The sequence below is a fragment of the Rhinopithecus roxellana genome, chromosome 6 (assembly GCF_007565055.1).
Source record: "Rhinopithecus roxellana isolate Shanxi Qingling chromosome 6, ASM756505v1, whole genome shotgun sequence".
NCBI lineage: Eukaryota > Metazoa > Chordata > Mammalia > Primates > Cercopithecidae > Rhinopithecus > Rhinopithecus roxellana.
In genome coordinates, this window is record NC_044554.1 from 41910523 (window position 1) to 41923343 (window position 12821).

Here is a 12821-nt window from a genome sequence, read left to right on the forward strand (position 1 = left end):
AACCATCCTTCTACTCTCTGTCCTGATAGGTTCAATTGTTTTGATTTTTAGATCCCACAAATAAGTGGGATCATGCAATGTTTGTCTTCCTGTGCCTGGCTTATTTTACTTAACATAATGACCTCCAGTTCCATCCACGTTGTTGCAAATGACAGAATCTCTTTCTTTTTTATGGTTGAATAGTATTCCGTTGTGTATGTGTACCACATTTTTTAAATCCAATCATCTGTTGACGGGCACAGGTTTCTTCCAAATCTTGGCAATTGTGAACAGTGCTGCAACAAACACAGGAGTGCAGATATCTCTTCAAGGTATTAATGTCCTTTCTTTTGGGTATAAACCCAGTCGTGGATTACTGGATCTAATTGTAGCTCTATGTTTAGTTTTTTGAGGAACCTCCAAAGTTCTCCACAGTGATAAGTGAACTTTTAAAGACTGGCTTCTTTCACTCAGCCTTTGAGATCTATCCAAGTTTTTGTGCATAGAAAGAGTTCCTTCCTTCCTTTCTTTCTTTCTTTCTTTCTTTCTTTCTTTCTTTCTTTCTTTCTTTCTTTCTTTCTTTCTTTCTTTCTTTCTTTCTTTCTTTCTTTTTTTAGACGGAGTCTCACTTTGTTGCCCAGGCTGGAGTTCTGTGGCGCGATCTCGGCTCACTGCAAGCTCCGCCTCCCGGGTTCCCGCCATTCTCCTGCCTCAGCTTCGGGAGTAGCTGGGACTACAGGCACTCAACACCACACCCAGCTAATTTTTGGTATTTTTAGTAGAGATGGGGTTTCACCATGTTAGCCAGGATGGTCTCCATCTCCTGATCTCATGATCCGTCCACCTCGGCCTCCCAAAGTGCTGGGATTACAGGCGTGAGCCACTGCGGCCCGGCCAAGAGTTTATTCCTTTTTATTGCTGAGTAGTATTCCATTATATGGAGGTGCCACATTTTAAAAAATCGATTGACCTGTTAATCACTTGTTGAAGGACATTTGAGTCATTTCCAATTTCGAGTGATAATGAATATAGATGCTGTAAACATTTATATGCAGGGTTTTTTTGGTGACAGCCTAAGTTTTTATTTCTCTAAGATAAATGCCCGGAAGTGGTATGATTTCTTTATAAGAAATTGCCAGGCCAGCCATGGTGGCTCACGCCTGTAGTCCTAGCACTTTGAGAAGGGGAGGTGGGATGATCACTTGAAGCCAGGAGTTCAAGAGTAGCCTGACCAACACAGTGAGACCCTGTCTCCACAAAAAATAAAAAAGAAATTAGCCAGGTGTAGTGGCTCATGCCTGTAGTCCTAGCTACTCAGGAGGCTGAGGTGGGAGGATTGCTTAAGTTCAGGAGGTTGAGTCTGCAGTGAGTTATGATCACACCACTGCACTCCAGCCCTGGTGACAGACTGAGAAAGAAATTGCCAAACTCCAGACTGGTTGTACCATTTTGCATTCTCAGCAGCAATGCATAATGCTTCTAGTTTCTCTGCATCCTTGTCAGCACTTGGTCTTTTTTCTTTATAGCCATTCTAGAAGGTATATCTCATCACGGTTTTACCTTGTATTTCCCTAATAATCATAATGGTGAGTATTTTTTCAAGAGCTTATTTGACTTCTCTGTGTCCTCTTTGATGAAAGGTCTGTTTGAAGACCTTCGTCTATTTTTAATTGGGCTATTAGTTTCTTAGTATTGAGTTTTGAGGATTCTTTGTATGTTTTGTGTACAAGCCATTTGTTGAATATGTGATTTGCAGATATGTTATTCCAGTCTGTAGCTTATCATTTAATTTTCTCAATAAGTTTGATGATGTCCAGGCCAAGTGTGGTGGCTCATGTTTGGGCGGGAGGATTGCTTGAGGCTAGGAGTTGGAGACCAACCTGGGCAACAAGGTGAAATCCTGTCTCTGTAAAAAATACAAAAATTAGCTGGGTGTGGTGGTGAACACCTGTAGTCCCAGCTACAGTAGCCCTGCTGAGGAAGGAGGATGATATGATCCGGGAGGTTGAGGCTGCAGTGAGCCGTGATTGTACCACTGGACTCTAGCCTGGGTGACAGAGTGAGACCCTGTCTGAAAAAAATAAAAATAAGTGATTTTGATAAAGTCCAGTTTATTACTTTTTTTTTTTTTTTTCCATGGATTGTGCTTTTGGTTTCCTGTCTAGAAACTCCTTGCTGACTTCAGGTCTTAAAAATTTTCTCTTATGTGTCCGAAAAGTTTTACAGTTTTATATTTTATATTGAGATGTGTCATCTATTTTGAGTTAATTTTTTTATAAGGTATGAGATTTTGGTTGAGGTTCCTTTTGCACATGGATGTCTAATTGTTTAATATCATTTATTGAAAAAGCTATCCTTCCTCATTGAATTGTTTTTGCATCTTTGTCAAAGGTCAATTGGCATTTTGTGTAAAATTTGTGAGTATTGAGAAAAAAGGGTCAACTGGATATTTGTGTGGGTCTATTTCTGAACCCTCTCTTCTATTGATCTATGTGTCTGTTGCTTCACCAATACCACACTGTCTTAATTACTGTAGTGATATAGTACATCTTAGAATTGGGCAGTGAGATCCCTCCATCACTTTTATTTTTTAATTGAATTGAATTTAATTTTTTGAGACAGGGTCTTGGTCTGTCACCCAGACTGGAGTGCAGTGACGTGATCATGGCTCACTGCAGCCTCAACTTCCCAGGCTCAAGCAATCCTCCCACCTCAGCCTCCCACGTAGCTGGGACTGCAAGTGTGTATCACCATGCCTGCTAATTTATTTTTATTTTTTGTATAGATGGGGCTCTTAACTATGTTGCCCAGGCTGGTCTTGAACTCCTGGGCCCAAGTGATGCTCCCATCTCAGCCTCCCAAAGTGCTGGGATTACAAGCATGAAGCACTGCACCTAGCAACCCTTCCTTTAAAAAAAAAAAAAAAAAAAAAAAAAAAAAAAAACAGTTTTGTCTATTCTAGGTCTTTAACTTTTTAATATACATTTACATATAAATTGATATTATTTTTATGGATTGGAATTGCAGTTTATAGATTAATTTGGGAAAAACTGACCTGTCTACTATGTTGAGTCTTCTGACTCATGAACATGGTATGTCTTTTCATTTATTTATGTCTTCATTGATTTCTTTCATCAGTATTTTATGGTTTTCAGCAACAGGTGCTGTATGTGTTTTGTTAGATTTACACTTGAGCATTACATTTTTTTTAGAGTTGCTTTAACTATTAGTTTTAAAATTCTGGTTTCCAAATGCTGATTGCTGATATGGAGAAAGATAATTGATGTTGTGGTTGATTTTGTATCCTACAACCTTGCTGAACTTACTAGTTTTAGGAGTTATTTTTATGGATCCCTTGAGATTTTCTATGTAGATAGTCATGTTGTCTATGAATAAGGACAGTTTTAGTTCTTCTTTTCCAATGTGTATGCCTTCTGTTTCTTTTTCTTGCATTACTTTACTGATTTTAATTTCCAGTGTGATCCTAAATAGAATGGTAAGAGTGAACATCCTTGCTTTGCTCCTAATTTTAAGTGGCAAAACATTAACTTTTTTCCCATTAGATGTGAGGTGAACTTGTCGGGTTTTGTTTTTGTTTTTGTTTTTGTTTTTTTATAGATAGCCTGTATCAGCTTGAGGAACTTTTACTTCTAGTTAACTGAGAGTCATTGTTTTTTAAGAATCACGTATGGCTATGAAGTCGAATATTTTTTCTGCATCCATTCATATGGTCACATGCTTTTTCTTCTTTCAACTGTACTTTGACCCATGTTTGGGTGGACTACAGATGGAGAGAAGGGAAAATGAAGAATGGCAAGAAGGAGACAAAGAATTCAACAGAAGTAGCGAATTGCAGCAAGAAGTAGCCAGAAGTGTAAACTTTCCCCTCCACTAAAGAATTCTGATGTATTGGAAAGATCCTAGACTTCTTGCTATATAAGGGATGAAGCTCAATGTTTTTATTGAAGTTCTAAAGGACAAGGTTGACTTCAGCAGTCTGGAGGGCTTGGGGACACCTGAGGCAGATGACTTCTAGGGGAAATATGTCCCTCTACTCTCGGTTCAGCCTTTTGTGTGCAAATTCATCAATGTATTTGATGGAGCTTCCAAGACATCACCCAGGCCAGTGCCCAGCATATGACAGGTACTTTATATACACCTGTCAGATGAGTGACTGAGTGAAATGTCATCAACTAGACAGTATGACATTGTGATTAAAAGCATAAGTTAGGAACCGAATACCTGAGTCGAACCGTGTGGTTCTACCTCTGTAGAGGCTATATTGCAGCAAGTTATTAAAGCTCTTTATAGCCTGGGCAACATGGAGAATCCCCATCTTTACAAAAAATATCCAAAATTAACCAGACATGGTGGTGTGTGCCTGTGGTCCCAGCTACTAGGGAGGCTGAGGTGGGAGGATCACTTGAGCCCAAGAGGCTGAAGTTGCAGTGAGCCATGATTACACTACTGCACTCCAGCGTGAGTGACAGAGCAAGACCATTTACAGGGCTTAGTAAAGTGCCTGGTCCATAATGAGTGCAATGTAAGTCTGACTGTTTTTATTATTATTCACATTTGTATTCGGGATTGAACACTCTGCCATTACTTTTTCATTACATTTCCATCATTTTCTTCCTTCCTTCCTTTCTGTCTCTCTCTTTTAAGGTAAAGCTTAAAATAGTTTCCCCTATAGCCATAGAATTGGAAAAAACTTAAGTGGCAGTCTAATTCTATCTTCCTGCTTTCTGTGTGAGGAAAGGGCGGCTCAGAGAAGCCAAGTAGTCCCCCTCATCTGGGGCATCTGGGGCTTTGGTCACCTGGAGCACCATTGCAAAGCTGACCTTGAGCTTGCTCTCCTCCAGCCACAAATCAGTTGCAGCTTAGGACCCTCAAAACAACCCAAATATTTAATATCTGCTTGGTTGGAAGTTACAGCGCAGGTGCCCATTCAGAACCAGGAGACTTGTAGCTTGAAACATGGCAGTCACCGCATCCGTGTGCTGGAGAGCGGACAGGAAGATACAGTGCAAGGGCAGAGTCAGCAACAAACACTGTCCACACCTCCTCCACCAGGAGGAGGCTGTTCTGAGACCTGGAGGAAGCCTTCATTTCCTGGCGGGTCCCCTGATAGGTCACACGTACCCGGAGGCTGCCTTTGTCGCCCCTCATCTTTCCAGGCCCCTGAAGCCATTTAGTTGCTTCTCCAGCAAAGGGCTGAGGCAGCAGCCTTGCACATCTCCGTGACCCACCCAGAATGCATTTGGCGTGCGTGTCCATAAATATTTTAGGCCGTGCTGCTTAGTTATTAATAGAGTGAAATGAAAGAGAATTCTTTAGCCTCTCCCCTTCTCTACAGATGGAAAACGAGAGCCAGAATTTGAAGGGCTGGAGTGACATGTGTTTAGGGACCTGAGATGCTGGGATTGAAGCTGCAGATGAATTTTCTCTGTCCCATCCTTATTGTGAAAAGAGGGCTCTGGTTCCTTGATTCCAAAGAACCACAGAATTACCCTCATTCCCCTGATCCCTGGGAGGTGTGGTACAGATGTTGTCTTGTGACGCCTGTCCCCACTTCTTGCACGGAGCAGACTGCCCAGCATGCACAGATGGAATGGAATCAACTACAATGACCACCTTTGGAAGACTGAGCCTGGGGAGGCACCCTGGAGCCCCAACTTGGGACGGGGGCTGGTGACCTGTCAGTCACTCTCAGACAGTCCCACCCTATGGCCTGAAAGAGTGGTGGCCACGTAGTTGGATGACTTTCCTCCCTGCCCCCTCTTCCTTATTCAGTGTTAAAGAACTAGCATTTGAGGGTGAGCTTGGGTGACAAATTCCCCACTGTTAAAATCCTCTGTGGGTTGGCAGCAGCCAGGAAGAACCAGCTTTTTTTCTGGGAGTAGAAGCAAGGGTGATGGCTTATCTCACTGTTCCTTTTCATTTAGGACATAATATTTCCCACAAAGCTCAGGCCCCACACTGAAAAAATCAATTATATTGCACAGCATTTTTAGTGCTCTGAGTCTCCGAGCAAAGGAAATAGGTGAGACATTGTTGTCATGGTAGCTAGTCGCAAATTGTCTCTTAAAATAGTATTCACACTCTGTAAGTAGGGGCTTAATGCTTCAAGATTAATAGCAAAGACATACCCTCACCAGGCCTCCCCTTGTGTTTACATGGGAGCTGCCACTCGACCTGGCTCTGGGAGGAGCCTCCTTCCTGAATGGACTGAAGCTCCCAGCTCCAGGTCACAACCCGGGATTTAGGCTCAGGGATTGTTACTCTTGTCTATTCAATTCATTAAAAGATCCTCAGTGATGTGCCGGGTGCTGTTCTAGGTGCCGGAGGTGCAGCCGTGAACAAGAGGATGGGCCACTGACCTTCTAGAGCTTATGTTCTAGTGGGGATGGCTAATCATCAGTGGGATACAAAGACATAGCTTCGGGGAGAGAAGATGAAAGAGAGACCGAGTGTGTGTATGTGTGTATGTGGGTCAGAGGGTGTTTTTTATAGAGAGTGCATCAGCAAAGGCCTCTCAGATCTGAGAGATGAGAATGAAGTGGGCATTTGGAGCCCTTGATTACTGGGGGATGCACTTTCTCTAAGTAGCACAGTGCCATCACACACCTGGTGTCTCCCCATCCCTTTCTTCACTATACCCAGGGCAGGGAGACCTACTGATCTGATTGGTAGAGTTCAGAAGAATACACAAGATACCTTCAACTCTCCCCCTTGGGAGCAAGCTGCTCATGGGGTGCAGGACTTCTCCTCTGCTCTGAGTCTCATCTCGGTGAGACTGGCCTGTGCTGTGTGGTTGGGCTCAGGTCTGGCTGGAGAGGTCGCACTGGTTCTGGGGTGCAAGATTCAGGGCTATTCAGTGTTTACCTTGAGCTCCACTCTTCCAACCTGGCCTTCATAACTCATGAAAGGGAGTAATGAGCTTCTTTTGCCATTTTGGTGGGTCTTGTTTCTCCATTTGCTTAGACTCAAGTTGAGAAGAGAAGGGCTTTTATTGGATCCCTTCCAAGGCTCCAGTTTTGGGGAAGGAGGCTCCACATGAAGAGAACGTGCAATGGTTCTGAGGTAGGAGGGATCTTGGCCCATTTGAAGATGAGAAAGAGGCCGTGTCTGGGCAGGACAGAGCGGTCAACTAGGAGAGTGTCAAGGAAGAAGAGAGAGAAATGGGGCAGATGGATGGGCTCAGAGTCTTGGGGTGGAGTTTCGTTTTAAGCCCATTTGGGAGAATTTTAAGCACAGGGGTGGCATAGTCTGGTTTCTTTTTCTTTCTTTCTTTTTTTTTTTTTGAGACTGAGTTTCGCTCTTTCACCCAGGCTGGAGTGCAGTGACCTGATCTTGGCTCACTGCAACCTCCGCCTCCCAAGTTCAAATGATTATCTCGCCTCAGCCTCCTGAGTAGCTGAGACTACAGGTGCCCGCCACCATGCCTGGCTAATTTTTGTATTTTCATTAGAGACAGGGTTTCACTACATTGGCCGGGCTGGTCTCGAACTCCTGACTTCAGGTGAGTGCCCACCTCGGCCTCCCAAAGGGCTGGTATTACAGGCGTGAGCCACCACGCCCAGCCTGGTTTCCATTAAAGAGAACAAAGCAGAAAACAAGGAGATCAGTTAGGACAAGGCAGTAGTTTTCTAGGTATGATATGATGGCAGCTTGGAGAAGGTCTTAGTGAAGACGGAGAAAGAGGTCGCTGTATTCTGGAGGTAGACCTAAAAGGACTTGTTGAAAGGTTGGAAGCATTTGGGGAAAGAGGATTACAGAGAAAACCTAGGAAGTCAAAGTGGGCCAGCTATGCTGACTCACACCCCAGACTCAGGGAGGCTGGGGTGGCTGATCCAATGGCCAATGGAGAGTCACAAGGCTTGGTGGGGAGCACATGCCCCAGGAGGACACAGGGTAAAGAGCCAGGAGGAAACCTGGCCAGGCCTAGTGTCTCAGTCTATTTTCTGTTGCTTATATGAGGTTGGTGCAAAAGTAATTAAAAGTAATGGCAAAAACCACAATCACTTTTGCATCAACAAATAACAGAATATATATATTTTTTGAGACGGAGTTTTGTTTTTTCCACCTAGGCTGGAGTGCAATGGCATGACCTCGGTTCACTGCAACCTCTGCCTCCCAGTTTCAAGTGATTCTCCCACGTCAGCCTCCTGAGTAGCTGGGATTACAGGCATGCACCACCATGCCCAGCTAATTTCATATTTTTAATAGAGACAGGGTTTCACCATGCTGGCCAGGCTGGTCTTGAACTCTTGACCTCAGGTGATCCACCTGCCTCGGCCTCCCAAAGTGCTGGGATTACAGGCGTGAGCCACCATGCCGGGCCTAATAACAGAATACTTGAAACTGGGTAATTCTCAAAGAAAAGGAATTTCTTACAGTCCCGAAGGCTAAGAAGTCAAAGTTCAAGGGGTACATCTGGTGAAGGCCTTCTTACTAGTGGTGACTCTCTGATGAGTCCTCAGGCAGTACAGGGCATCATACAATGATATAGTTTGGATATTTATCCCTGCCCAAACCTCATGTTAAATTGTAATCCCCAGTATTGGAGGTTGGGTCCGGTGGAAGGTGACTGAATCGTGGGGACAGATTCCTCATGAATGGCTTGGACCATCCCCTTGGTGATAAGTGAGCTCTCGCTCTTGAGTTCACACAAGAACTGGTCATTTAAAAGTGCATGTCATCTCCCCTCTACTCTCTCTCTCTTTCTTGCTCAGGCTCTGGCCTGTGATGTGCTTCCTCCCCCTTTGCCTTCCTCCATGATTGGAAGCTTCCAGAGGCCTTCCTAGAAGCTGAGTAGATGTCAGCGCCCTGCTTCCTGTAAAACCTGCAGAGCCGTGAGCCAATTACGCCACTTTTCTTGATAAATTACCCAGTCTCAGGTATTTCTTTATAGCAATGCAAGACTGGCCTAATACACATGGCAAGGGGGCTGATTGTACTGACTCAGTTCTATCTTCTTCTTCTTATAAAGCCAACAGTACCACTCCCATGATAGCCAATTCATCCGTTAGCCCACTATTCCTTTCATTCATTAATCCATTCATGCAGGCAGAGCTGTCATGATCTGATCACCTCTTAAAGGTCCCACCTCTCAATACTGCCACATTTGGGAATTAATTTCAATATGAGTTTTGGAGGGAGAAATATTCAAGTCATAACACCTAGGAGGAGGCCAAGGTATGAGTCTTCCTTCACACAAAGCCATGCCTATTTGTTAAATGAGCAGACCCTCACACCTTATTCCATTAATGATGTTACAGTCCTTTGGGTCTACCAAGTTAGAACCCTCAGAATAACTATCAATGCCATTGTTCCCCGACCTCCTCTCTTCAACGCTTTGGTAGTCACTGCTCTACTCGCTCCACCCCTACCCCACCCCAAATGTCTTTGCCTTTTTCTTTTGTCATGCCTAGCATAAACTTTCTTTTTTATTATTTATTTGTTTGAGATGCAGTTTCACTCTTGTCGCCCAGGCTGGAGTGCAATGGTGTGATCTCAGCACACTGCAACCTCCGCCTCCCGGGTTTAAGCAATTCTCCTGCCTCAGCCTCCCTAGTAGCTGGGATTGCAGGCATGCACCACCACGCCTGGCTAAGTTTTGTATTTTTAGTCGAGACAGGGTTTTGCCATGTTGGCCAGGCTGGTCTCGAACCCCTGACCTCAGGTGATCTGCCCACCTCAGCCTCCCAAAGTGCTGGGATTACAGGTGTGAGCCACCATGCCCGACTACCTAGCATAAACGTTCATCTCCTCCCAGGAGTTGTTCTTTTTTATTTCTATTTTTTGAGACAGGGTCTTGCTCTGTCACCTAGGCGGAAGTGCAGTGGTGTGATCACAGCTCACTGCAGCCTCTGGGGCTCAAGCATTCCTCCCACCTCAGCCTCCTGAGTAGTTAGAACTGCAGATGCACACCAACACATCTCGCTAATTTAGAGACAGGGTCTCACTGCATTGTTCAAGCTGGTTTTGAACTCTTGGCTTCAAGCAATCCTCCTGCCTCAGCCTCCCAAGTAGCTGGAACTACAGGTAGGCATCACTACATCCAGCTAATTTTTATTTTTTTTGCAGAGATGGGGTCTTGCTATGTTGCCCAGGTTGGTCTTAAACTCCTGGCCTCAAGTGATCCTCCTGCCTTGGCCTCCCAAAGCTCTGAGATCACAGGTGTGAGCCACTGCACCTAGTCCTCCTTGGAATCTTTGCTTTCCTCACCAGCTTTGCTTTCCTCACTGAATGCTCCTTTCCATTCTCTCCTCTTTACTTCTCATTTCATCTTTCAAACTGTCAGAACAGCCTCACTAAGAAATATAGGTGGAATCACAGTTCTCCACCCAGAAAATCACTCAATGCTGAGTTTTATAAATAATACTACTTTATAATTATTAATAATAATTTATAATAAATAATTAGCATGACATTCAGGGACCTCTATAATCCTTTCATGCTGTTCCAGTTACTATGTCTACAAAACCAGCCACCCCAAAACTTAGCGACTTAAAACAATGGCATTTGTGATGCATCTAGATTGTGTGGGTGAGAAGTTCAGAAAACAGCTCAGTAGAGTCATCCTTGCTTGGGGTCTTACCCTTTGCCCTCAGAGGTCAGCTACAACTTGATGATTTTTGGAGTTTTCTGGACACTTGATGGTGGCTGGTTTCAAGGTGGCCCACTCACATGGCTGCAGAGTTGGTGCTGACTGTTGCCTGAGGGGATCTCAGTTTCTCTCCACAGAGCTGCTTGAGCATCCTCATGGTATGGCAGTGAGCTTCCTCCAGAATAAATGATCCAAACGGTTAAGCAGAAGCTGTAATGTCTTTCACGATTTAGCCTTGGAAGTCTCACCTTGTTAGAGTAGACAGATAGCTAGACATGAGCAAGAGTGGGGATATTACTGGGTATATACCCAAAAGAATATTAATTGTTCTATTATAAAGGCACATGCATGCATATGTTCACTGCAGCACTATTCAAAATAGCAAAAACATGGAATCAACATAAATGCCCATCAATGATAGACTGGATAAAGAAAATGTGGTACATGTACACCATGGAATACTATGCAGCCATAAAAAAAGAGCGAGATCATATTCTTTGCAGGGACATAGATGGAGCTGGAGGCCATTATCTTCAGTGAATTAACACAGAAAACCAAATACCGCATGTTTTCATTTATAAGTGGAAGCTAAATGATGAGAACACATGGACACAAAGAGGGGAACCATAGACACTGGGGCCTGTGGGAGGGTGGAGGGTGGAAGAAGGAAGAGGATCAGGAAACATAACTAATGGATACTAGGCTTAATACCTGGGTGATGAAATAATCTGTACAACAAGCCCCCATGATACAAGTTTACTTATAACAAACCTGCACCTGTTCCCCCTGAACATAAAATAAAAGTTAAATCAAAAAAAAAAAAAAAGAAGAAGAAGAAGGCCAGGCACAGTAGTTTACACCTATAATCCCAGCACTTTGGGAGGCTGAGGTGAATGGATCATTTGAGGTCAGGAGTTAGAGACCAGCGTGGCCAACATAGTGAAACTCCATCTCTATTAAAAATATAAAAATTGGCCGGGCGTGGTGGTGGGCACCTGTAATCCCAGCTACTCGGGAGGCTGAGGCAGGAGAATCATTTGAACCTGGGAGGCAGAGGTTGCAGTGAGCCGAGATCGCACCATTACACTCCAGTCTGGGTGACGGAGTGAGACTCCATCTCAAAAACAAAAACAAAAACAAAAAAAAAAAGAGAGAAAATTTTTAGAGGTAAAAAAAGAGAGGTCTGGAAAGTCTTATACTCCAGGGACTACCCAAAACCTGAATGCTCTATATAAACAGAGAGGAAGAAAAATAACTAAACAAAAAGAATTTCTTCTCAAGATGCTCAATAATCACTCACTCTACAGTTACCCCATCAAAACATAGCTACATACTAATAAAGAGGAAAAGGAAAAATTCCTAAAATATACGCAGGCATAATAAGTACAGATTTAATCACTATACGGCCTTCCTGGGGTGACAATAATAAACAGCACAGTGGCTCACGCCTGTAATCCCAGCACTTTGGGAGTCCGAGGTGGGAGATCACTTGAGCCTAGGGGTTTGAGACCAGCCTGGGCAAAATAGGGAGACTCCCCCCATCTCTACAAAAACTACAAAAATTAGCCAGGCATCATGGCACACGCCTGTAATTTCAGCTACTCAGGAGGCTGAAGTGGGAGAAACACTTGAGCCCAGGAAGTCAAGGATGCAGAGTCATAATTGTGCCACTGCACTCCAGGCTGGGCAGCAAAGCAAGACCCTGTCTCAAAAAACAAAACAAAATCCTCAAATAAATTACACAGCCATTAGGTAGGATTTGTATCCAGCATTAATAATCAGGAAGGGTCCTACAAACCTAGGGCAGGAATTAGACAGAGACCTAAGGGAGGAGCCAAAAAACTAGACAAAGAAAAAAGGCAGAGACTTAGGACAGAGGCAGGAACTTCAAAAAAGAGTCTGACATCATCAAAACCCAACACAGAGGCCAGGCACGGTGGCTCACGCCTGTAATCCCAGCACTTTGGGAGTGGGCGGATCACCTGAGGTCAAGAATTCGAGACCAGCCTGGCCAACTAAAAATACAAAATTAGCTGGGTGTGGTGGCAGGCACCTATAATCCCAGCTACTTAGGAGGCTGAGGCAGGAGAATCGCTTGAACCCAGGAGGTGGAGATTGCAGTGAGCCAAGATCACACCACTGCACTCCAGCCTGGGTGACAAGAGTGAAATTCCGTCTCAAAAAACAACAACAACAAACCCAACACAGAACTCCCAAGCTGCTGCTGGCT